General features: G+C 43.0%; 1 protein-coding gene across 5 annotated transcripts in view; it reads left to right on the top strand.

The window, feature by feature from the left end:
* Nucleotides 1-26,506, top strand: part of CLPTM1L (CLPTM1 like) — a 699,988-nt gene that overhangs the window by 209,963 nt on the left and 463,519 nt on the right. The window lies entirely within an intron of this gene.

The following is a 26,506-nucleotide window of genomic DNA, read 5'->3' as shown; positions in this document are numbered from 1 at the left end:
AAAGAATTAAGCACGTATCTCCAAACAGATCATGTATAGACATAAACTTGATGGAGGACTAGGAGTTCCAAACATACAAAGATATTATCAAGCTGCTAGAATAGCACAACTCTTAGGGCCCTTTTCCACCTGCAATCGCTAGCGTTCATGCTGAACGCTAGCGATTGCTGAATCGCGAAACCGGCGATTCCCCCGACATTTGCGGCCGCGATTTTGCTATGCTATGCACTGCATAGCAAAATCGCGGCAATTATCGCTCCGCCGCACGTTCGCGTTCCCGACAAAAGCAAATCGCGGTAGTGGAAATGACCTACCGCGATTCCTATGTTAAAAAGCAAACCGTAGCGATTGTCAAATCGCTAGCGGTTTGCGGTTTTGCGATTCAGCCAGCGCAAACGCGCTGGTGGAAAAGGGCCCTTAAGCACCGCCCATACCACACATTCCTCACAGTGGAGAGATATTGAAAATACATATGCTCACCCATTAAGGATACAGGATCTCATATGGCTAAAGGAAATTCCTGACTATATGAAAAAAGTAAAAAATCCAATAATAACCACAGCATTTAAATTATGGAATTCTTTAAAATTTAAATACAAACTAGCTTCCATCAACTCCCCAATGGCTCCCATTATAGGAAATCCAGACTTTGCCCCAGGTCTGTATCCAAGTAAATTTGTTTGGTGGACAGAAAATCGAATGACATGCTTCTATGATGCTATAAAGAAAGGCATAACAGATATACAGTTCCTGCAGGACCTCCCCCCTGCAGAAGTTTTCCGAAACATTCAAATTAGGCATTATATTTCTCAAAGATGGCCAAAAAGAGGAATCCCAGATCTGACATGCCTGGAAAATCTATTACTAAAAAAAGGGGAAGTAAGTAAATCTATCTCAGTTATATATCAACTTATCACTTCCCCACTACTCGACAAAAAAGCGCAGTACCAAAAAGCTTGGGTTAGAGACTTAGGAATAGAAATAAAAGAGGAAGATTGGAAGGCAATATGGAAAAATACAGCTAAATGCTCTAACAGCCCATCTCTAACCGAAACTTCCTTAAAATTGCTGTTTCACACTTATTTAACCCCTTCCAGAATCTCTAAATACAACAAATCTATAGCTAACACTTGCTTCAGAGGATGTTCAGATCTGGGAGACCTCATACACATTTGGTGGTCTTGCCCTAAGATACAGGACTTATGGATAAATATTTTCCAATTTACAACAACACTTTGGAATAAACCAACTACACCAAATCCACTATATGCATTATTGAATGTTAGAATCCCTAGCCTTTCACACTGGGAGAATGCTCTCTTTATCAGAATCTTAGCGGCAACCAGAATGTGCATAGCACAAGCTTGGCTTTCTGACCAATTGTCCTGGGAAAAGTTTATTCAAAAAATCAATTATACATGCTTAAACGAATTCCTTATGTTCATGACTAAGGGGGACACTGAACACTTTTATCGCATATGGGATCCGTGGCTATTATCCACATATGGTAAACACCTGATTCCCACACTGTCTTCACATAAGCAAATAGATAGACCTACCTAGAGATAACACTAGAAGAATTAAATATGTTCAATCGGACATACTCAATGACTCATACAACATATATGTTTAGAACAATATATTAGAATATATTATGTTCATCATTAGAACCAAAAGGAAAGCCATCTCTGCCACCTTGGAGGAGCCACTTTTATTTATTTTTATTTTTCTCTTCTTTCTTCTTTTATTTTTATTTTTATTTATCTTCATAAGAATACTCCCATAAGAGAGAGTATTATAAGCTGTCTACTTGTCTGATTAAGTAATTCCTATTTGCTCTTATTTAGTTTATACTTGACAGCTTGCAAATGTTTAAAGTTATTAAGATTATATTCAGAGAATTGTTGTGTTACCCTCATTCATTTACATTATTGTAATGTCAATATTGATATATATGAATGATTTAATAAAGTCTTTGGAAAGTAAAAAAAAGAAAAAAAAAAGAAACAAATCTTTGCAAGATGCTGCACACACAGATGCTGTACAGACACAAAAGATCAGTATCTGCAAACGATATGTTCCTGCCAAAGATCCGTTCCTGCAAATTGCATTCATAGTCTATGAGATCTGCAGATCATCATACACACCTTGTTTAACTGGCATTCATCTGCAGATCAGACAATCATCTGCATATCTGAAAATCCATCCTGGTGGATCTGATCTGCAGATGAATGTTTGTTAAACAAGGTGTGTATGAGGATCTGCAGATATCATAGACTATGAATGCATTTTGCAGGAACGGATCTTTTGCAGGAACAGATCTTTTGCAGATACTGATCTTTTGAATGTCTACAACATCTTTGAGTGCAGCATCTTGCAAAGATTTCTGTCTGATGGGGAGTTCAGCTCCATAGAATAGACTGTGTAGGTATGGCTCTCATACTACATGAAGGGTGGTAAAATTGGTCTGTGATCTTTCATTTTACAAAGACTATAGTCTGATGTGTGTATGAGCCTTTACATGTACCCACAGTTATATTGCTTAGGACCTGATCCATGTTCAGATTGTGCATGGCAAATGTGTAATAGAGGAAGAATAGCCTAATTCCCCTGCAGAGTACCTGCACATCACTCTTACATGCACCCACAGTTACCTTGCCTAGGGCCTGATAGATGTTCTTTGTTCCTGTCTGTACCTTCTACAAGTTCTCTTACCAAGAACTAGTTTTAGTCTATGGCAAAGTATTAGATGCAGAAGATCAGCTGGCTAGCCAGTTAACTGGTATTATTTAAAAGGGAATAAATAAGGCAGCCTCCATATCCCTCTCACTTCAGTTGTGTTTTGAAATTCCTAAAAGTGTTGGCAGTTAAGAGATTCATTTTATGTTACACACTTTCAATCAACAAAATTGTAATATGCAAATTAGAGGAGTCAGAAGTCGAGGAGTCAAAGTCGGTGGAATCCTAACCTTTGGAGTTAGTGAATTTTTGTACGGACTCCACAGCCCAGACAATACAGGTATTAAAGAGACACTGAAGCGAAAAAAAAAATGATGATATTATGATTTGTATGTGTAGCACAGCTAAGAAATAAAACATTAAGATCAGATACATCAGTGTAATTGTTTCCAGTACAGGAAGAGTTGAGAAACTCCAGTTGTTATCTCTATGCAAACAAGCCATTAAGCTCTCCGACTAAGTTAGTCTTGGAGAGGGCTGTTATCTGACTTTTATTATATCAACTGTTCCTGGACTATTTACTTTTCCTCTGCTAGAGGAGAGGTCATTACTTCACAGACTGCTCTGAAAGACTCATTTTGAATGCTGAGGAAGAAAGGGTTGTTTGACCTCTGTACTCGACAGAGGGAGCGATCTTGGCAATACCGATGTAAAGTATAGCCAAAGTATGTTAGTTGGTGCTGCTCCTTTAAAAGCCACTTTGGGTGGTGAAGATATCTGTAGAGGACAAGGGGAGGAAAAGGAGGGGGAGAGCGCACTCAATAGACAATTTGAGAAAAATGGTTAGCCAACCGTGGAATAATCTCACCTGAGATTCTTGCCGATTAGCCCATATGGGTTGGTCGGCTGAAGAGCTTTTGTCCCACTCAGAACCGGGGACCAGGTCTTTCCAGCGATCTTCCTCCACAAGATGTACTGGCACATATGCTCCTCCGTCCACTGAACTTCAGTCCTGGATCAGATGTATTTCCACTCCTCGCAGATGCTACCTACCGCTATAGGCGGCCGCATTTATGCATAGGAGTGTCTGCACAAAGGAGTCTTGGATGTGCAGGGGGGATCAGATTTGTGCCTATAACACTCCACGCAGCTCTGTATGCTTTACACTTGTAAGCCACAGGCTGCAGGAGCTCTTGGAGCCAGGACCTGGCTGTTTGTGTGAGGAGTAATGGCTGAGAGAAACTCCACTCTGCGTGTCTTGCACAAGCAAGCAGCAGGCACCTGGAGGTAAGTATGTGAGCTGACAAGCAAGTGCGTGGTAGAAAGGATAAAAGGCGGCTGCCGTGTAGTGTAGTTAAAAGTATTTATTCTAATAAACAGCAACGCGTTTCCGAGAGCTCAACTCTCTTTCATCAGGCTAAAGGTTGAGCTCTCGGAAACGCGTTGCTGTTTATTAGAATAAATACTTTTAACTACACTACACGGCAGCCGCCTTTTATCCTTTCTACCACGCACTTGCTTGTCAGCTCACAAACTTACCTCCAGGTGCCTGCTGCTTGCTTGTGCAAGACACGCAGAGTGGATTTTCTCTCAGCCATTACTCCTCACACAAACAGCCAGGTCCTGGCTCCAAGAGCTCCTGCAGCCTGTGGCTTACAAGTGTAAAGCATACAGAGCTGCGTGGAGTATTATAGGCACAAATCTGATCCCCCCTGCACATCCAAGACACCTTTGTGCAGACACTCCTATGCATAAATGCGGCCGCCTATAGCGGTAGGTAGCATCTGCGAGGAGTGGAAATACATCTGATCCAGGACTGAAGTTCAGTGGACGGAGGAGCATATGTGCCAGTACATCTTGTGGAGGAAGATCGCTGGAAAGAACTGGTCCCCGGTTCTGAGTGGGACAAAAGCTCTTCAGCCGACCAACCCATATGGGCTAATCGGCAAGAATCTCAGGTGAGATTATTCCACGGTTGGCTAACCATTTTTCTCAAATTGTCTATTGAGTGTGCTCTCCCCCTCATTTTGAATGCTGAGTGTTGTGTAATGTGCACATATTATAGAATGATGCAATGTTAGAAAAAACACTATATACCTGAAAATAAAAGTATGGGAATATTTTCTTTGCTGCTAATCTTCTAGTAATTGTTCATAGTACACAACCAATTCACTATATTATGTTTTTTTTTCGCTTCAGTGTCTCTTTAAGCAATGAGGTACACAACACAATACAGGTAGTAATACAATGCCAGATCATACACTGTATAGATTTAGGAAGTATTTCTGATGCAGAAGCCAAAATAATAACCATTAAAGTGTGTTTCCTGAATGCTTTATGCATTCTACTGCTGCATTCTACTTTATGTCACTACAGTGCCTCCTTAGGGTTGCCATAAATAGTAAAATTGTGATTTCTCAAGACTTACTTAAAAGCACACAACCAACCCGACTGTATGACTGACTGCACAACATAGTGATTGCACGACTTGTATTTTCTATGCACCAACCAACTGAATGACCAACGCATTTGCTTACTGCACACACAAGCGGAATCATGGACTGCATGATGTGGCCGCATTTAAAACAAATACAAGTCGTTCATATTACTTGTACACACACATGCCAGCTGCACAATACCAGCCCAACAGTCATGTGAGATGATCCACCGGTTGGATCTGGCAAACCACCTGTTACCAGTCGCTCATCTATTGGTTTGTCACTCATACACACGCCCAACTATGGTCCAACAGACCAAGTTTGGACGACGGGTGGTAAAGTTGCAAGTAAGTACGGGCCTTAAGAAGTGGTAATGATTGTGTTATAATTTAAGTAGGCCTCAGTTATTTGGACTGAGTTAGTCAAAAAGGCTTGGGGAGCAGACCTGCCCTTTAAGGGGATTTTCTCTTAGAGAGAAAATCTGCAGTTCTGTCAGCAGAACCAGAACATACCAAAAAGCTGTTCTATGGACAAGGCCACAGGTCTCCCTGACCTGTGCATGTACACCACTAGAACAATAAACATCAGCCATATTTACTAAATGCTGAATTCCTTGTATGTATGTCAAAAGCCTCATTAAATATTAATTGAGTAGGTGGGTATTATGATCCCACGAGGGGGCTCCACCAATAGTCTGATCTAGGGGATGGCGAAGATGATGTCATATTTAACTCTTTCCTAGTCAGTATTAAACCCCGAGTGAGCGATGGGCGCTCACTCTGCTTCTTACTTTCACGCTAGCTCTCAATGCTGACTGGAACTTCTAAGTATTTTCATTCTATATGTAATCTGATATAATGTATGCTGTACATAGGTAGTCTAGGGTAACGTAGTTTAGAAAGAAGGTACCTGATTGACTTCAGCAGGAAGTTTAATCAAGAAGCTTGAAACGCAACATGAAGATTGGCAAGGCTAGGATATGATGAACTGTATCTATCTGTATTTCTGTTTCCTGAATAAATAACGTGAATATTGAAGAAGCCTGAGAAAGTCTATCTCCTGCTTGCTGTGTTGAGAGTCAAGTTATCTCACAGTCCGTGAGACGCAACTATAAGAAGTTGCTGGTGCCGGAAAAAGGTGATTAGAACAGTTTATAACAATGGTGCCGATTAAACCCTTCGCTGTCTAGCAATACAAGCAGACAGAGGCCGGGGGCAGAAGAAGTTTTCAAGATATTCCACAGCGACACAAGCGGAATAGACGCGGACTGGAAAAGCTTATCAAGCTGATAAGTGGGGTGTGCGTGAGCCAAGCACACGGGCTGCAATTCGAGGATATCAGCGGCAAAACTCTTGGACGTTACACTTTAACTGCATGTGCACAGCAGTTAAGCCTAAATTGGATCGCAACGGGACACTCCGGGGCCAGCTTGCAACTTGCTGCGGGAGATCGATCCACTGAGCCAGTCCAGTGTGGGGACGGAGATAACAGAGATAACACGCTCAGGAGTACCGGGGTCCAATCAGTTTTGCGGAGGAAAGTTGCAAAAAGCTGATGAATTGTGATAAGAAGTCTGCGGACCAGGCATGTATAGTTTACGTTGTTATATTGCATTATCTGTGTTGTATTTGGGGTTGTGCAAGGAGTTGTTAATGTGTATATTCGGTGTTAATTGCAGCTTGGAGGCTGCGTGCTTCATTTTTTTCTTTCTTTCTCCCCTCCTTCTCTGTTCTTTTTTTTGTTTTTCTCTCTCCCTGTCCAGAGACTGGGAAGGATGCCAGATGTGGGGGGGAGGGGGGGTCCCCCAGGCAGTGGGAAGCCAGCAGTGTTTCAGTCTGATAGTAGTGGATGAGGGGGAGAGGGAAGGGAGACTAGTAGACAGAAAGAGGGAGTGTGAGACAGTTGTAAGCCGTGAGGTTTAGATGTATGTTTTTTTCTTCGGGGAGCTGGGGAGACAGGAATGCACAGCCCACGTCTCTGGGTCGCTTTAAAGATATGAAAAGCTTATAGCCACAGCTGAGATGGGGGGCTACTGTACTCTGCCGGTTTTCTCGGTCGGATTGTTTTTTTCCAGAGAAAAGCAAGCTTCTCTCGTTCCAGTCAGTGCTGCTAAAATGTTTCTAAATTTCTGCATATGTTTAATGTTGTGTGGTCAGCTCCGGCTGATAAATGTTCGTCTCAGAAGAAGTTTATAGCTGGGATGGTAACAGTTAAAGTGGTTTGGAGTTGTACAGCGCGCTCTGGCAGTTCTGAGTTATGTCTGGGAGGTAGAGAGAGAGATTTCCACGTCACTGGGTGATACTAAGGTATATAGCACTTAGAATTGCAGCTGAGACGGGGTTTGTCTCAAGTTTTGGCAGGCATCCCAGAGAGGGTAGGTAGCGGAATGCTGATTCTCTGCACTATGTATCGATGCTGTGTGTAACTATGCATAAAATGTTTGTTCTGTTTGAGTTTGTTTTTTCTCCTAATGTTTATAGGTTTCAGAGGTTGCTATGGGAGCAGCCATCTTAGCTGGCAGTCCAGGACTCAAAATGGCGGCAGTGGAGAGGGCCCGCCCCCAAGAGTCATGGCCCCCACACGTCATGGCAGGGGGGGAGGAGGGGCTGGGGGGATCCACGTCACGTCAGGCTGTGCTCGCGGCTCCGGGCAGAGCAGCTGAAAGGAAGGGGGGTAGAAATACAGAGACATTCTACTGAGTATCTCGGATGCCGAAGTATTTCCCCTGGGTCTATGGAAAGGAATGCCAGAATACGTGCACCAAGCTATTACTGTAAGACTAGCATGGTCATGGATAGGAAGTGTTTCCCAGCTAGGTGCAGGGAGACACGTAGCAGCGCAGATCAGGAAAGTGTCTGTACTGAGTTGCTTACGGGATTATTCCTGTAAGTGGGGCACCTTAATGGGTGGTGCAGCATGAGTTCCCAATAGAGAAAAGGGGGGGGGGGCAGTGCATCAGGGGGGTGCCGGAGTTGGAAAAAAGGGAAGTTGACCAATCCAGGTATCCGTCCCCGCTGCTGCAGAGCGGTAACGTTGTATTTCCGTTTTTTGTCGTGGACAGGTCCAGAGTTTGACTAAGAGGTCTATGCGGGGCTGGGGCTGTTTTTTGTGCGCTTTTTCCGTCTACTGATTGGTCAAATATGTTTTTTTCCAGCTCCTATCAATTGTAGCACAAAGAACAAGAACTGACCGCAGTTCATGGGGCAATTATACAGATGATAGCATTGCCATTTACAGAGTGACAGTGTATCAGTACGGTGTTTGCCATATGACTACCTACCACTTGGGCATTCAGGGATCTGTATACAGGCATGTGACGCTGGTATGCTTAGCCCTGCTCCCTGTGTAGTTTCAGTGCAAAGTGCTCCTTCCTACAGGGAGGCAGCCATTTTTTTTGTGATATGGGGGTAGTAGCACGGCAAACATTGGTCAGAGGGTACAACACACAGAACTTCTAGCAGAGCTGGTATCGCACTGAGGTTCTAGATAAGTAAATGCGATAATGAGTAAGAGCATTGCAGGCTCACCTGCAAAGCAACAACAGGTGTGGCATCCGTAATCTGTGCATGCGACGGTCGCGCATGGACAGATAGGGGGGGATGTGGAGGGAGCTTGCAATGAGGTGAGAGCTTCCAAAGGTGAAGTCTGCGGGAGCATATTTTACACAGGTAAGTACTTCAGATAGTACTTAGGTAGGGGAGAGAGGTTTAACTCCAATCTACCAAAAAAGAGTACACAGAGTTCATGAGAACCATGAAGCAACGTGATCAATTACGGTATATATTGATCAATTTAAAGTGTACAGAGTACAAGCCGCAGGGCGAATCCCAAATCATTAATAAGAATTGATTTGTTTGTATTTCGATTTCAGTTTGGCAATATGGACTCGAGACAGCTGCAGTGCTGGCAGCAAAGATGGAGATGTTAGTCGCATAAGCGAAAGGTTCCAGATGCCAATCTGAGGTTGGAGAACAGCGAGATTCCTGAAATTGAAAAGAGACTAAAACACGAGATTCCTGAAATTGGAAAGAGACTAAAACACGAGATTCCTGAGATTGGAAAACGACTAAAAAAACTTACTGAGCAAAGCATAGTGCAAATTGCTAATGTTTTTCTTTCCCACGGTGGTGCTTTTATAATAAAGAGTACCGTGCTGATGGTCATCCTAGGTTGCCATTTTGTCCTAGGAGAACGAAGAGAGGACATTCTCATGTATAATAAGGGGTTAATGAGAATGCAAGGCCCAAGCATGTTAATGTTTGGTGACAAAGGTACTAATCCTTTCACACCTCCCTCCGCTTGGCACAGATGGACCAAGCAGGGATGGAGGAAAAGAGCACTTGTGCCAGGAGAAAACAAATTTCATGGCACAATGTGGGTGAAAGGTCTGAAGGGTCAGGTGTGCGGGCAGTGGGAATTGAATAGCAGTGTAAATCTGCTATTGAATGCCACACTCCCAGAATCGATGCACCGATCCAAAGTTTTGTTAAAAGGTACATTGCAGTACAATGGGTACATACAAAAGGTGGAGTGTGTGATTCAGGGGTACCTTGTCTTGGTTATCCAGAGTGAGATGGTTCCAGATTGGAGAGGAACGAGCAGGAGGCATCAATTCTCCTACCAGAGAGACGCAGGGGACAACATCACACTCTGGGGTTGCCAACAGAGAGTGCCTCTGAAACAACTATACACACGTAAAGGCTGGAAAGCCGAGGGGTTGTGGTTCTCGAAACAAGAAGTAAAAATCGAGATCAAGCCACATTTCCAGGTGTGGGGAGAGCGGTCCCGGGGGAGGGAAAGCCAACACAGGAAACCCCATCTACACTACATGGGTCACAACAGGGGACGATATTACACAGTCCATATGCAGCTGCTTATCCTCATGCTAGTTGGGTAAGTGAAGAGGTACTCTTAATTGAAAGATTGCAGAGAGTACAGTCTTCCCGACCTCAGGTACATATTGTGCCTCAGGACATAAGGGGGGAAGAGGTCCAATCAGGACAGTTGGGGACATATTTTGTCAGGGAGATGATTAAAGATCCTGTACAACTGAGATTGGACAAGGGGAGGTACATCGATTTTTCTGGAGAAGGATCTTTTGCATGGAAGCTTCAAGATGTTTGGGTGAACAAATGGAAACAGTGCGACATTCCTTTAGGCACCGCCACTTCCTTAGTTCCCACCTCAACACATGTCTTACACCATGACCTGAGAGGTCAACCTTTTTTGGTGCTAGACGTGGAGGTGAAACAAGTAGAGTTGTCCTCATGCGGGCAATTCTCACAGAGGTACCTGTGGTGGCCGGGGCAAGCCAAATTTAGTGAAGAAGCCCGCGGGCTCAATAACACAGAATGCGAGGCTACCATTCAAAAGATCCACCCTGAAGCCAAACCGATAGTTCCGGTGGCTGAAGGAAAGGTTGGTTTTTTTAGCATCATGTCTAAGGACATATTCAAGGTACATGGTCATAATTGTTCCGATAAGGGGGATCTGTCAAGGGGAACATATTGGGTGAGCGGAGATCCCATATGGATCCAGTCATCCAGGTTTGATGACGTTATTTCTCAAATGGTTAAGAGAACTCTAAAGTTCGAAGTTTCACGGGAAGTTGCCCTCCTAAAAGAGAACACGACATGGGACAAAGGGGAACAGGTTTTGACCCAACACGACCACATTTTGTTACAAAGGTTAAACAAACAGTACACTAAGTTAGAGGTAAGATTTCACCATGATCCAGGTGATCTTAACGAGGTAGAACACAAAAATAAGCAGGTGAGTTCCAGTCTGACCTGGTGGAAAAGGTTTCCGGCGATGTTCCAGGGACACTCGGACTGGGCCTCTGCAGTTCAAAGGTTCTTCCTACACCCACTGGTTGTCTGGATGGGGATGATAACTTTAGGCATCATTATCCAGGTGAGGTTGTGTGTCAAATTACGCAAAACAAATTAACCTGGTCAAGAGATTGGTGCCTCATAAACAATCTCATGAACCAATATTTCCAAATTAAGGGATATACAGGGTTACGGGTATAGGTTTAGTAGTACCGGTGATGGAGCTGATTGTATAAAGGCGCTCTTTTAGAAGGCACCTAGCACTGCTCCGTTTTGTAACAACCAAATGAGTTTCACTTTTCTGTGGTCATGCAGGTTTGTGAGTGATACGCAAGTGACGCAAATGCTGAGCATGTGGTATAGAGGGACTTAGAAGTAGGGCCTCCCCAGAGAGCCTGTTTACAGGAAGACCAAGAGGTCTTTCTCTCTTCCAGGGATAACCGCCTAGAGCAGAGAAGTTGTGTGAGCACGAACATCGAAAAGTGAAACATAAAGAAAAGAAACCAGGTACTGGTGGGTTCAGAAGCTGGAATCTGCGGGTCAAGCCTTTTTAGGGGGGATTGTTATAATTTAAGTAGGCCTCAGTTATTTGGACTGAGTTAGTCAAAAAGGCTTGGGGAGCAGACCTGCCCTTTAAGGGGATTTTCTCTTATAGAGAAAATCTGCAGTTCTGTCAGCAGAACCAGAACATACCAAGAAGCTGTTCTATGGACAAGGCCACAGGTCTCCCTGATCTGTGCATGTACACCACTAGAACAATAAACATCAGCCATATTTACTAAATACCGAATTCCTTGTATGTATGTTAAAAGCCTCATTAAATATTAATTGAGTAGGTGGGTATTATGACCCCACGAGGGGGCTCCACCAATAGTCTGATTTAGGGGATGGCGAAGATGATGTCATATTTAACTCTTTCCTAGTCGATATTAAACCCCGAGTGAGCGATAGGAGCTCACTCTGCTTCTTACTTTCACATTAGCTCTCAATGCTGACTGGAAGTATTTTCATTCTATATGTAATCTGATATAATGAATGCTGTACATAGGTAGTCTAGGGTAACGTAGTTTAGAAAGAAGGTACCTGATTGACTTCAGCAGGAAGTTTAATCAAGAAGCTTGAAACGCAACATGAAGATTGCGTGGCTAGGATATGATGAACTGTATCTATCTGTATTTCTGTTTCCTGAAAAAATAATGTGAATATTGAAGAAGCCTGAGAAAGTCTATCTCCTGCTTGCTGTGTTGAGAGTCAAGTTATCTCACAGTCCGTGAGACGCAACTATAAGCAGTTGCTGGTGCCGGAAAAAGGTGATTAGAACAGTTTATAACAGATTGTATGATCAAGATTTTGTCATTAATGGGCACATTTAGAGGGCCTCACAATCTTATTCATACAGTACCTAAGCTTTCTTTATTTAAGCAAGGTAAGATGAACAAATAGCAGCAGAATTAAAGGGAATATGAAGGGAAAATAAACTTGTGATATAATGATTTGTATGTGTAGTACCTCTAAGAAATAGAACACTAATAGCACAGATATAAATCTCATATTGTTTCCAGTACAGGAAGAGTTAAGAAATGTCAGTTGTTATCTATGCAAAAGAGCTTATCCGAGCTCTCCGACTAATTTATTCAGAAAGCAGTGCTCTTTTCTGAAGCACTGATCTCAACCTGTCTCACTGTTTCTTGTTTGTTTAAGGTTTTACTGCAGAGCAAATCTCCCTTTGAACTTTCCTGTTCTGTTTCATAGTTTAAAATACAGAGTATAGTTTGTAAGCTCCAAATATTAGAGAATTATGCAATATTAAAAAAAAAAAGTTATATAACTGAAAATAAAAATATAAGACACTTTGCTTTGCTACTAATGTTCTATTAATTGTCTGTACTACACATACAATTAATTATAGCATAAGTTTTTTTTTTTCCCCCTCGCTTCAGTGTTGCTTTAAATTTTGCCTGTGTCGACAGCTGTTTCATGTTGTGACTAGAGATGTCGCGAACGGTTCGCCTGCGAACGGTTCCAGGCGAACTTTGGGGGTTCGCGTTCGCCTGAATCAGGCGAACTTTTGCGGAAGTTCGATTCGCCCCATAGTGCTCTATTGAGCAAAACTTTGACCCTCCATATCACTGTCAGCAGACACATTATTGCCAAACACACTGGTCTCACTGCTGGAAGACCGCGCACCCTCCCTCCTCCAAGCAAGGTCCTTATACCATTTGACTCAGTTGTCTGCCAACACTAATTAGTTATGGGACAGCTGCTATACACTCTGCTAGGGAGATTTTAATTAGCCTCTTGTGGGTCCCCACCTCCCTCCTACCCTTCTACCTATTCCCTCCTACCGGAGGGAGGAGGGTCTCATCTGCCAGGGAATTATACTATTTCAAAAACCAGTTTACATCATACCATGGCTAGGAATCGAACCCAGATCTCACTGTGTGGTGGGCAAGTCACCCTAACCACTGTACCACTACAGTAGTAACTGAAGCTGGCCTAAAATTTACCATGTATGCTCAATGCAATAGAAACATTAAGTTGCTTAAAGGGAACCTTAACTGAGAGTGATATGGATGTTTCCTGTAAACAATACCAGTTGCCTGGCAGTCCAGCTGATCTTTGTGACTGCAATAGTGGCTGAATCTCCCTAGCAGAGTGTGTAGCAGCTGTCCCATAACTAATTAGTGTAGGCAGACAACTGAGTAAAATGGTATAAGGACCTTGCTTGGAGGAGGGAGGGAGGGTGGATCCTCCAGCAGTGATGTGTATTTCACTCAATCAGGTGTGCCTCCAGGTATTAGAGCTCTTGAAACATGTTTTCTATCATTTTTCCAGTCTGTAGAATTTTTTAACATTTTCAAAGTTCGCCTCCCCATTAAAGTCTATTGCGGTTCGCGAACTTTTTCGCGAACCGAACCTTTTGCGGAGGTTCGTGAACAGGGTAACCTAAAATCGGAGGTTCGCGACATCTCTAGTTGTGACCACGCCTCCTCAGGACAACAAGGTGTACCACTTCCTTTCCCTCTTTGCCCTCTATTTATTTTGTAACAGACCTCAGCCCAGTTTATTGCCCAGCCTATTAGCCCAGTTTATTGCCCACTTCATTGCTGTACAATTTGGGTAAAGAGGTGCCCAGTGTGAATAAAATTGGATGAAAAACAAGATAACATTTTTAAAAAATGAGACGGCTTACCTCAATGACTATATCTTTGTATAGACAAAGAAATATTTATTTAGCACAGGCAACGCGCCGTTTAACAAAACAACAGATTTATGCAGTTCAAACGTAAAATATGTACATAGTAAATATCTATAAAATATGCAAATTGTATAAAATTGCATATAAAAATACCGGCTATAGGCATTAGTATATGTGCACCAGTTAAATTGCTCCTAATAGGTGTAGTCAAAAATGAATGAATAAAATGAACATGCATGCTTTCAGAAAAAATGGGGGACAGTCTGCAGGCAGCGCTGGACTGTCTCAACAGTGCTGACCTGCACTTTAAAACAAGCATGTCAATGAATGAATAAAAGCAAAACAATTTGGTGCTTACATAAACAGCAGGGGGAGCGACAGTATATGTAGAGTCATGGAGGGCAGTGGAATGAAAAGTCCCTAACTGGGGTCTTTTTTTGAGAACAGCATACATAATAAAACGACATTTTGAACATGTGTATTACATTAATTCACAGTGCTGTCTTTGTGCACAAAATAACCGTGCAAAAAAAATATATATAATAATAATAAAAAGAAAATAATAAAAAAGTGTGTGTGTATACACACACAAACACACACACACACACACACACACACACACACGGTTGCAAAAGTATTCCACATGTTGTCATATTACTGCCACAATCATGAATCAATTTTATTGGAATTCCACATGAAAGACCAACACAAAGTGGTGTACACATGAGAAGTGGTACGAAAATCATACATGATTCCAAACATTTTTTTACACATAAATAACTGTGAAGTGGTGTGTGCATAATTATTCGGCCCCCTTTGATGCGTGCTGCGTGCTGTCAGTTGCCTATAGACATTGCCTGATGAGTGCTAATGACTAAATAGAGTGCACCTGTGTGTAATCTAATGTCAGTACAAATACAGCTGCTCTGTGAGGGCCTTAGAGGTTGTCTAAGAGAATATTGGGAGCATACCTCGGTTGTAACGGGTGGTTATTTCAGTCAACGTTGCTCTTCTATCAGCTTGAATCAGTCAGCCCATTCTCCTCTGACCTCTAGCATCAACAAGGAATTTTCGCCCACAGGACTGCCGTATACAGAATGTTTTTCCCTTTTCACACCATTCTTTGTAAACCCTAAAAATGGTTGTGCGTGAAAATCCCAGTAACTAAGCAGATTGTGAAATACTCAGATCGGCCCATCTGGCATCAACAACCATGCCACGCTCAAAATTGCTTTAATCACCTTTCTTTCCCATTCTGACATTCAGTTTGGAGTTCAGGAGATTGCCTTGACCAGGACCACACCCCTAAAGGCATTGAAACAACTGCAATGTGATTGGTTGATTAGATAATTGCATTAATGAGAAATTGAGCAGGTGTTCCTAATAATCCTTTAGGTGAGTGTATATATGCATGTTCATTTTATTCATTCATTTTTGACTACATGTATAAAGACCAGTTTGCCTCTGGTGCACATATACTAATGCCTCTAGACCAGGCATGGCAAACTTGGCAGTCCAGCTGTTAAAGCGGTATTGTCACCATAAAAATCTAATTTCAACAGCAACTGGTCTGAGTGTATTAAGTGATGAAGATGCTAATCCTGCATTCAAAACTTGCAAAACTTTTTCTGCTGTTATGGTTTGTAGTTATCACATACTTTAGGAGCACTGGCCCTAGTGCCAAACAGTGCCAAAGAGTTGAATGTTGGGAGTTCTTTTCATATATAATATATTCCTCCTCTTCCATTTATTTCTCTAGCTTCTTCTAGCTGCTTATCAGAAACACCCTCTGATCACTTGTGTTTACAAGCAAGGCTGAGGTGACTCAGTAATTGGATATGTGAATTAAAAAAAGACAGTGCAGTTGTTAATATACGCCTCAGTGGGAGTGTCTGAAGACTCTGGGAGAAGGGCAGCTAATGAATACACAATGAGCAAGAGAAGGGAGGGGGGGAAAACAAGAGTCAGGGAGGATATGCTGTCAGCATTAGCTCGGCAAGATGGCCACTGCCTAGAACAGGATTTTCTGCTTTTCCTATATAAAATTCACAGAAATCATTACTTGGATAGCACAATACATATTTTATGAAAATAGAAGTAGTATTTATCTACTTATATATGTGTTTTTTTATTTCTAGGTCAGCATGGGTGTCGCTTGTTCTTTAAGGAACTACAAGTCCCACAATGCATTGCAGGAGTCGGACAGCCACAGTCATGACTCATAAAGGCAAATGCATTGTGGTACTTGTGGTTCCGTAACAGCTGGAGGGCCGAGTTTGCCCATGCCTGCTCTAGACTGTGTTTTTATGTACAATTTTATACATTTTGCATATATTATAGATATTTTGTTGTAGATATTTTATGGTTAAACTGCATAAATTGATGTGCACGACATGCATAAACAGTATGTGTGCACAAAGACAGCTTTGTGTGTACACCTTATGTGGGACACACACTCATGTTCATAAATTTGTGCAATTAATGTGATACATATGATCAATTGCATTGGCGGATCGGTACATTTATATGAATAATTTTGTATTTATCTGTTTCGTTATGCATGCTGTTCTTAAAAGATCATATATTGCAAGTATTGTAAATTGCTGTTTTTAGATACTGTTATTGGCCTGAGGAAGAAGTGGGCTTAGACCCATGAATAGCGTTGCCTGTGCTAAATATTTCTTTGTCTATATAAATATCTCGTCATTGAGGTAAGCCACCTCAATTTTTTCGATTTTATCTTGCTTTTGATCCAATTTTATTCACACTGGGGTGCCTGTTTACGCAAATTGTGCTTTACTTACGCAAATTGTACTTTACATCATACCCTGTTGGAGGGGTCTAGACAGATCACACATGGTTTAAACCATAGCGATAATCTGTCACTTTTACCAAGGAGAACGACCAAACCCAGGTTCAGCTGGACCACACCCGAGTGGAGTCGGGTTTGTTGTCTCCACCTGCTTCCTACCGTCAGTTGCCCCGCTGCAACCAGCCTTTGTGAGTAGTACAATTACCTTACCTGTTGATATCCCGTATATGAAAACATAGTGCGCTATTGTGCTCCTGTTTTTTTTGTCTCCTGTTTTTTTTTCCTCTAGGGTGCTCAGACACCCCTAGTACTCTACTTCATAGCTATGCTCCTGTGGCTTTGGGCCTAAGTTTGCATCATAGTCCGCATGCTTTTATTAGCTACTAATTTATAACTATAAACCAAAAGAGGATATAAAAATGTTTTTGAAAGGAAACTACATAAACAAAGCACACATACAGAAGAAAGAAGGAGAAAAGAAAAAAAAAACAGTCAAAGACCCACACATCCAATCATCCAATCCCGCATAATAAATCACACTCAAACCATCTTCATTTCCCCCTTTTATTTTTTGTTTGTTTTTCTTCCCCCTCATCCCCCTCATTCTACTCCCCTTTTCCAAGGGGCTGAGGCAGTCTTTTATGCATGTGTGCCAGAAATCATAATATTGTTCCACAATGATCTAATAACGGGGCGTGACCACCACATGTGTATTAGAGACACTGAAGCGAAAAAAAATATATGATATAGTGAATTGGTTGTGTACTATGAATAATTACTAGAAGATTAGCAACAAAGAAAATATTCTCATACTTTTATTTTCAGGTATATAGTGTTTTTTCTAACATTGCATCATTCTATAATATGTGCAGATTACACAACACTCAGCATTCAAAATGAGTCTTTCAGAGCAGTCTGTGAATTAATGACCTCTCCTCTAGCAGAGGAAAAGTAAATAGTCCAGGAACAGTTGAGATAATTAAAGTCAGATAACAGCCCTCTCCACCACTAACTTAGTCGGAGAGCTTAATGGCTTGTTTGCATAGAGATAACAACTGGAGTTTCTCAACTCTTCCTGTACTGGAAACAATTACACTGATGTATCTGATCTTAATGTTTTATTTCTTAGCTGTGCTGCACATACAAATCATAATATCATCATTTTTTTCCACTTCAGTGTCTCTTTAAATCATTTTCAATGATATTACATCTCCAGCAAGGTCTAGTTCTTGCAGGTATATGTTGCAAACTCTGCCCTTTATACAGCCTGTGAAGTAATGTTCCGCCCACCATAGGAGGCGGTAATTTACGTAATTATTGAAATGAGAAATACACTTAGACAACAAAAACAAAAGACCGAGAGCCCAAATTGTGCGGTATCTTCAAACAATTAAAATTAATAATTAAAAAATAGTTATACTCACAAACACGGGTTGCCCCTAGGCAACCACTCCATATGCCAGTGGGGAGAATTAGAACCTGACCCCATTCAGGTATAAGATGTCGCTCTCTGTAGAAGGAAAACAGGAAAAATCCTTGCCACCGTGGGTGGATCACTTTGTTATTAGGATGCGGACCAGAGGCGCCAAAAAGAGTAAAAGCATAACAAAAATTAAAAATGGGGGGAGACTTTTAATCGCGACTCACCACCCATAAAAACCAAGAACCAGCATAAGACTCAATGTTCAGTAAGAACAAAAAACAATTTATTGGTACTCCCAGGTGCTACGCGTTTCACGGGGTTATCCCGCTTCCTCAGGCAATCAAACAGGAGTACAAGCTATAAAAAATACAGAATAATACAGTACATCAATAACAGAACCCCGATTGCTTGTAATTAAATGTACGAAATCTAGCCAGATAAGGCAAAGTGCAAATAACAGTGCAAACGTATATCACATCAATAAACTCAGTTCATTAAAACTAACAGATGTCCAATATAGCAGATGTCATAAGATATAATAAAGTTTACTACACTTGTTACTTTTTTGCAGAGGTATATCCAAAAACTGTACAAAATCATGAAGCAAACTGACTAGTAGATAGAGATACAATGTAGTTCTTATATATCATAATATATCGTAAGCTCGTAAGTTCAACCATAATTATATGCGGAGCAATATATGATGCAAGGGGGACTTACCAATTTGGGGTCTGGTATGCACTCAGCGCCTCAATGTGGAATGAGCCTTGCTGAGTCCTACATATAGAATGTATTTGCGGAGAACGCCGTCTCCGCGTGGTGCTCAGTCACTTCCGGTATGCTAAACGGAAGTGACGTACGGCGCGCATGCGTCAGAGGCTATGGGTGCCATTTTGGATAAAGGCGGCGGGCATAGGCGGCGGGCAGTAGGTCTAAGGCGTCAATTTGGACGCACATGCGGCCATTGGGCTTATGAAAATGACGCATAAACGCCTAGATCAATGCAAAGTCGCATGGGACGTGTAGATGCGTACGTATGGACGCTAATATCATCTAAAATATAGGCTGGAACAAGCAATTAGTGCAAAACTTATACGGTGTAAAAACTATAAAAATTGAATGCTGTAATGTATACAAAAGTGCATAAGTAACTGACGGGGGTAAAACAATATAGCAATAGGGCCAGGGGGAATATTGTTTGAGGGGAAGTTATTTAAAGGAACATAGGTATAATATTAAATGCGTACGCTGATATAACATTTAAATTAGGGAGCACCAAAAAACGTAAAAATACATTATAAATACAAATGAAGACAGAGAATAAAGATAAACATAGAAATAAAATATATAAATATATAAACATATACATGCAAGTCATAAATCATAGTCGTATAAATATATAAACATATAAAAAAATATATAAATATAGTGTATATTTACAGGAATCGCGTTCACCGGCGATTCCCCGACGTTTTGCGGCCGCGATTTTGCTATGCTATGCACTGCATAGCAAAATCGCTGCAAATATCGCTCCGCCGCGCGTTCGCGTTCGGGTAAAAAACGAATCGCGGTAGTGGAAATGACCTACCGCGATTCCTATGTCAAAAAAGAAAACCGTAGCGATTGTAAAATCGCTAGCGGTTTGCGACTTTGCGATTCAGCCAGCGCAAACGCGCTGGTGGAAAAGGGCCCTTATGGTGTAGTATAGCTCCCTCTCCAAATAACACCATGCAGATAACATTAACTTTACACCACGTGTATATCCAGCCACCAATAAGCAAACAATGCGCTCACTGAATAGATAGGCTGACCGACCACAGACCAGCAGATAAGTTTCTCACTGCAGTTCAGATGTTCCAGTCACCGTTGTCACTCAGCATCTCCCATATCTCACAGACACTTGGCTTAAAGAGACACTGAAGCGAAAAAAAAAATTATGATATTATGATTTGTATGTGTAGTACAGCTAAGAAATAAAACATTAAGATCAGATACATCAGTGTAATTGTTTCCAGTGCAGGGAGAGTTGAGAAACTCCAGTTGTTATCTCTATGCAAACAAGCCATTAAGCTCTCCGACTAAGTTAGTCTTGGAGAGGGCTGTTATCTGACTTTTATTATCTCAACTGTTCCTGGACTATTTACTTTTCCTCTGCCAGACGAGATGCCATTACGTCACAGACTGCTCTGAAAGACTCATTTTGAATGCTGATTGTTGTGTAATCTGCACATATTATAGAATAATGCAATGTTAGAAAAAACACTATATACCTGAAAATAAAAGTATGAGAATATTTTCTTTGCTGCTAATCTTCTAGTAATTATTCATAGTACACAACCAATTCATTATATCATATTTTTTTTTTTCGCTTCAGTGTCTCTTTAATACACATCTTCTCATAGCGTTTATTAAGTGTTTAAAAGTTATATAAGTGCACTCACGTAATAAAATCATATGCGCATGTAAAACTCTCAGAGGGCTGCTAGCGTCCTGCACACTCCAACCTCAAGCTCTGCGCTACGTGTTTCGTCCCACAGCACTCATGAGGGGCTTGTGATTGGACAGCGTGCAGGACCAATTATGATCCACAAAATTAGCATACATAAGTGTAACAGCCGATCACAAAGCCGCTACTCAAAATATATCCGCCCACTGTTTACCATAACCTTACTATGCTTAATATCTCATGCAGTGAAGTATTGCTGAAAATGCCTGTCTACTGATAATTCATGTGTGAATAACTTCAGAGTGAAATTCTGCTAAATTCTCTTACTAGAGACCGTGAACGAATAAACTTGGTGTGCAGAGTGAAATAAACTCCTTCCAATCGTGATTACTAGAGACTACCAAGCCCACATCTATTGCGTGTGACCCAAACTAAAGACTAGAAATACGGGAGCCCAGAATTTCAATTTTATACATAAGGTCCCTCTAGCAGTGTAAATTATGTCAGTTCGTAATGATGCAAATCTCCTACATAATAATCCCTAATAATACCCCTGGATTAGCAAACTGATTAAGGGTTTGTGACTTATTGACACAGAAATAGAATAAATGATAAAGCATATTAAACTACTAAAATCTTAATTGATCATCTTAATTGATCAATCAATTTACATCCCGCCTCATAGGATCATGCATATATCAGAGTATGTACCACTTATCATTGGCGGGCATCATCAGTAAATCACTAAAACTTTACATCCATGCAATTATCCTACTTCATTGTTAGACAGAAAACAATTTAAATCAATATCCACATTTAATCCACTAGGAGTAAGGGCTCTTTTCCACTATGAAATGTGATCGCGATTCCGATCGCGTTTCAATTTCCACCATGCGATTGCGATTCAGCTACTATACTCATTATAGTCCAGCTCAATCGCATACAAAACGCGGCAGGACAACGATTGCGATTTGACCAAAATCGCATCGCAATCGGATCACACTAATGGAAATTGCTGCTGCAGTTTCCATTAGTTTAATGTAACTTTGTGATTTGCGATCAGATGCAAATCGCAGGCTAGTGGAAAAAGGCCCTAAATGTTCTCAGTTTCGCAATTTCCCTGATCTTATTGCAATTTTATAACTTTTAATCGCTTTTAAACTGTGAGTGCACTTTTATAACTATTAAACACTTAATAAACGGTATTATGCTATGAAAAGATGTGTTTAAAGGGAGGGCTCACGGAGGAAAAAAATACTAATCCACTTACCTGGGGCTTCCTCCAGCCCGTGGCAGGCAGGACGTGCCCTCGACGCCGCTCCGGAGGCTCCCGGTCTTCTCCGGTGGCTCACCCGACCTGGCCAGGCCGGCTTCCAAGTCGGGCTCTTGTGCGCTCCAACGTGTGTTTCACGTGCTCGCGCTGACGTCATCGAACGTCCTCCAGGCTGTACTGCGCAGGTACAGTAGTTCGTCAAGGGCACGCCCTGCCTGCCACAGGCTGGAGGAAGCCCCAGGTAAGTGGATTAGTATTTTTATTTTTTTTTAAGTACTCAGTGGATCTTCCCTTTAAGCCAAGTGTCTGTGAGATATGGGAGATGCTGAGTGATATTAGTTACTGGAACATCTGAACTACAGTGAGAAACTTGTCTGTGGTCGGTCAGCCAGTCTATTCGGTGAGCGCATTGTTTGCTTATTGGTGGCTGGATATACACGTAGTGTAAAGTTAAAGTTATCTGCACGGTTTCAATTGGAGAGGGAATGATGTTGGTAAGTGATACTACACCAATAAGCGATTGTTTGATTTTCCAAGGATATTTTTAAACACCGATGCACAGGCACGTGCACAGGGGGGTGCTCTGGGTGCCCAGGCACCCCCCTTTTTAAAATATATTCAAAAAAGGCCCCTCTCGCCGCGCAAAATAAGCTCCGCCCCCGATCGTGATAAGCCCCGCCCACCCGCGGGAAGCTCCGCCCCCTGGGACACTTTCAAGTGAAGAGGCCCAGACAGGAATCCTAGTGTGGCATACTGACCTCTCCCCCCACCTAAGACCCATACTGACATCTACCTCCCCCAGCACCCATAGTGACCTCTCCCTCCACCTAGTACCCAGTGACCACTCCCTCTCCCCTAGCACTCACAGTGACCTCTCCCTCCACCTAGGACCCATACTGACCTCTCCCTACCCAGTACCCACAGTGACCTCTCCCTCCCCCAGCACCCATAGTGACCTCTCCCTCCACCTAGCACCCACAGTGACCTCTACCTCCACCTAGCACCCACAGTGACCTCTCTCTTACCCAGCACCCACAGTGACCTCTCTCTTACCCAGCACCCACAGTGACCTCTCTCTTACAGAGCACCCACAGTGACCTCTCTCTTACCCAGCACCCACAGTGACCTCTCCCTCCACCTAGCACCCACAGTGACCTCTCCCTCCACCAGGGACCCATAGTGACCTCTCCCTCCACCAGGGACCCATAGTGACATTTCCCTCCCCCAGCACCCACAGTGATCTCTCTCTCCACCTAGGATCCATAGTGACCTCTCCCTCCCCCTAGGACCTATAGTGACCTCTCCCTCCCCCAGCACCCACAGTGACCTCTCCCTCCACCTAGCACCCACAGTGACCTCTCCCTCCCCAGCTCTAGCAGTGATCCTGCCTACCCCAGCACCCACACTGACCTATCCCTTCCCCAGCACCCACAGTGATTGTTCCCTCCCCCAGTGGCTACCCTCCTGTCCCCTGCAGCACCCACAGAAACCTCCCACCCCAAAAGCAGCACCTACAGTGACTTTTCCCATTGCCAGCACCCACAGTGTCTTCTCCCAACACCCAGCATCCACTCCCTCCTCCAGTAACCACACTGACTTCTCCCAGCACCCACAGTGGCCAACCCTTCCCCCAGCACCCACACTGACCTCTACCTCCTTTAGCAGCAACTATGCCATTCATGGCAGCACCCATAGTGACCTCCCTCCCCCTGCACCTACAATGACCTCTACCTTCCGAGACCCACAGTGATCTCCCCCAAAGGACCCACAGTGACCTCCCTTTCCACCAGCACCCATACTGACCTCTACTTTCCACAGCACCCACAGTTCCTTCTCCCCCCAGCACCCACGGTGACCTACCCTTCCCACATCAACCACACTGACCTCGACCTCCCCACTTACATAACCAGTACTAGCACGCGATGTACCTGCACTCAGAACCCACGTGACACACAACACCCACCCAGAGCTAGCACCCAGTGCAGGCATGGCACCAAGTATTTGCACCTATGTGATACCCAGTACCTGCACCCAACACCCACATGTTTCATCTGCAGTAGTTCCAGTTGCACTAAGCCTCCACTTGGTGCCCAGCACCCACACCAAGCACTCACATATGACATCCAGTACTTGCACCCAGAACTCAAAAGGGACTGAGTACCTGCAATCAACACCTACATGATGGTTGATACACACCCATACAGCCAGAATCCACATGACACCCTGTGCTAGCACCCAGAACCCACATGGCACCCAGCATCTGCCTTTAGCACCCACATGATAACAAATATCCCACTAGCCAGCACCCATAACCCATATGTCACCATGTACTCACTCCCAGTACCCACTTGGCACTCAGTATTTGCACCTAAGACCCACATACCCCCTTAATCAACACCCACATGGCACAGTACTCACACGTCACCAAGTTCCAAAGTCATTATATGCACCTAGTACCCGTCCATGGCCAGCACCCAAATAGCACCCAGTACCCATCCTTGGTCCGAACCCATATGAGACACAGTACTCTCCCATGGCACACATCCAGACCATACATTGCACTCCCTACTCACTCATGTCCAACACTCACATGGCTCCCTGTACCAATTAGCACTTACATGGCACCCATTATCACCATCTGCTACTCATTCAGCACCCAATACTGCATAGCACCCACTGCAAATAAACACACCCGATACTAACTGGACCTCGGCACCCACTGCAACTTACCACAAAGTGAACCTTTGCGTCTTACCATCCACTGCATCTGGGCACCCACTGCACCTTGGCACTGAAGTTTTGCATCTACTAATGATTAGCAACCACTGCATATTGGTAACCACTTCTTTGCCTGAAAAGAGGCTTGGGTGCTGATCAAGAGGGACAGAGGTCCCAGTAATGAAAGGTGAGTTTGTGCATCTACAGTGGGCTCCACTGTGCCCACTCTAACCTACTAACAGTGGGCACCTATCACTGGTGATTTGAGGGTGGTAGCACCAAAAGAGTTGGAAGGAGACACACAGTCTGCCTGATACTGCTATAAAGGTGTGTGTGTGTGGGGGGGGGGGGGGGGGATAAGACTGCCTTATGCTTTATGGAGAGGGGGTATTACATACACAATTTAGCACGCTTTTTCGATTTCAAATTTGAGCACCACACCCTTGAGGATCCTCTGCAGTACCCACACTGACCTCTACTTTTCCCATCAGCCACCCCTTCCCCTCATAGCTGGCACCTAGTACTCACACTCACATGACACCAAGTATCTGCACCCAGGCCTAAAATTGCACCCAGTACTCACACCTGCACACAGCTTTCACATGGCACCCACTATCTGCACCAAGTATCCACTTAACCCGTAACCGCACCCAAAGTACCTGCATTCAAAACCCATGTGATGCCCGAAACCCACCCATAGCGAGCACCCAGTACAGGCATGGCGCCAAGTATTCGCACTCATGTCACACCCGGTACCTGCACCCAGCCCCCACATGACATCCAGTACATGCACCCAGATCTTACATGGCACTAAGTATTTGCAATCAACACCCGCATGACACTCGATACCCAACCATAGCCAGAACCTACATGACACTCAGTACTTACACCCAAAACCCACATGGCACCCATCATCTGCATTCAGCAGCATGACAATCAATACCCCCCTAACCAGAAACGAGGAGGGGGGGCATGCGGGGGAAGGCATTGCCAGGCCCCTTTTTTAAATTTGAGCACCCCCCACTTAAGGACCCTCTGCACGGCCCTGCCGATGCAGTTACTTGAGGTGGATTGATGTTTAAAATGCCATTGCCTGTTCTGTCATCGGTCAGCATTCAGATCTGGTGAGTGATTATTTCACATGACATTGGTGGAGCAAATCTATATCGATTGTTTACTAGGATATATAAAACAATAATTGCTGGTCAGCGTTAGGATCTGGTGAGTGACTATTTCACACGATATTGGTGGACCAAGCTTCATCGGTTTCGTGAAGAGGATATCTCTCTCTCGCTCTCTATCTTTATATATCTATCTATCTATCTATCTATCTATCTATCTATCTATCTATCTATCTATCTATATATATATATATATATATATATATATATATATATATATACTGAACTTATAGAGACTTTGGGACTTTAAGCTATTAGTTGAGAGCTTCTACACTTCTATCATTTAATTGTTCAATTATATTCAGTACAACTATACCTGGAGTGTGGCGAACCCGCAACAGTGATAAGTGATACAGTTGATATTAGGCTTTGGAAGCAGTGCAATTGTCTTGTGTTTAACCATTGAAATAGGCCACTTGTGGCATTTCTTCTCTTCTCTCTGCTTCTGATTTGCACTAATATTTGTATAACCATTAGGTGACACAGTATGAAGTGATTCAGAATTA

This window comes from Hyperolius riggenbachi, chromosome 5 (assembly GCF_040937935.1).
Source record: "Hyperolius riggenbachi isolate aHypRig1 chromosome 5, aHypRig1.pri, whole genome shotgun sequence".
Taxonomy (NCBI): domain Eukaryota; kingdom Metazoa; phylum Chordata; class Amphibia; order Anura; family Hyperoliidae; genus Hyperolius; species Hyperolius riggenbachi.
This window is presented reverse-complemented; position numbering and strand designations above follow the sequence as displayed.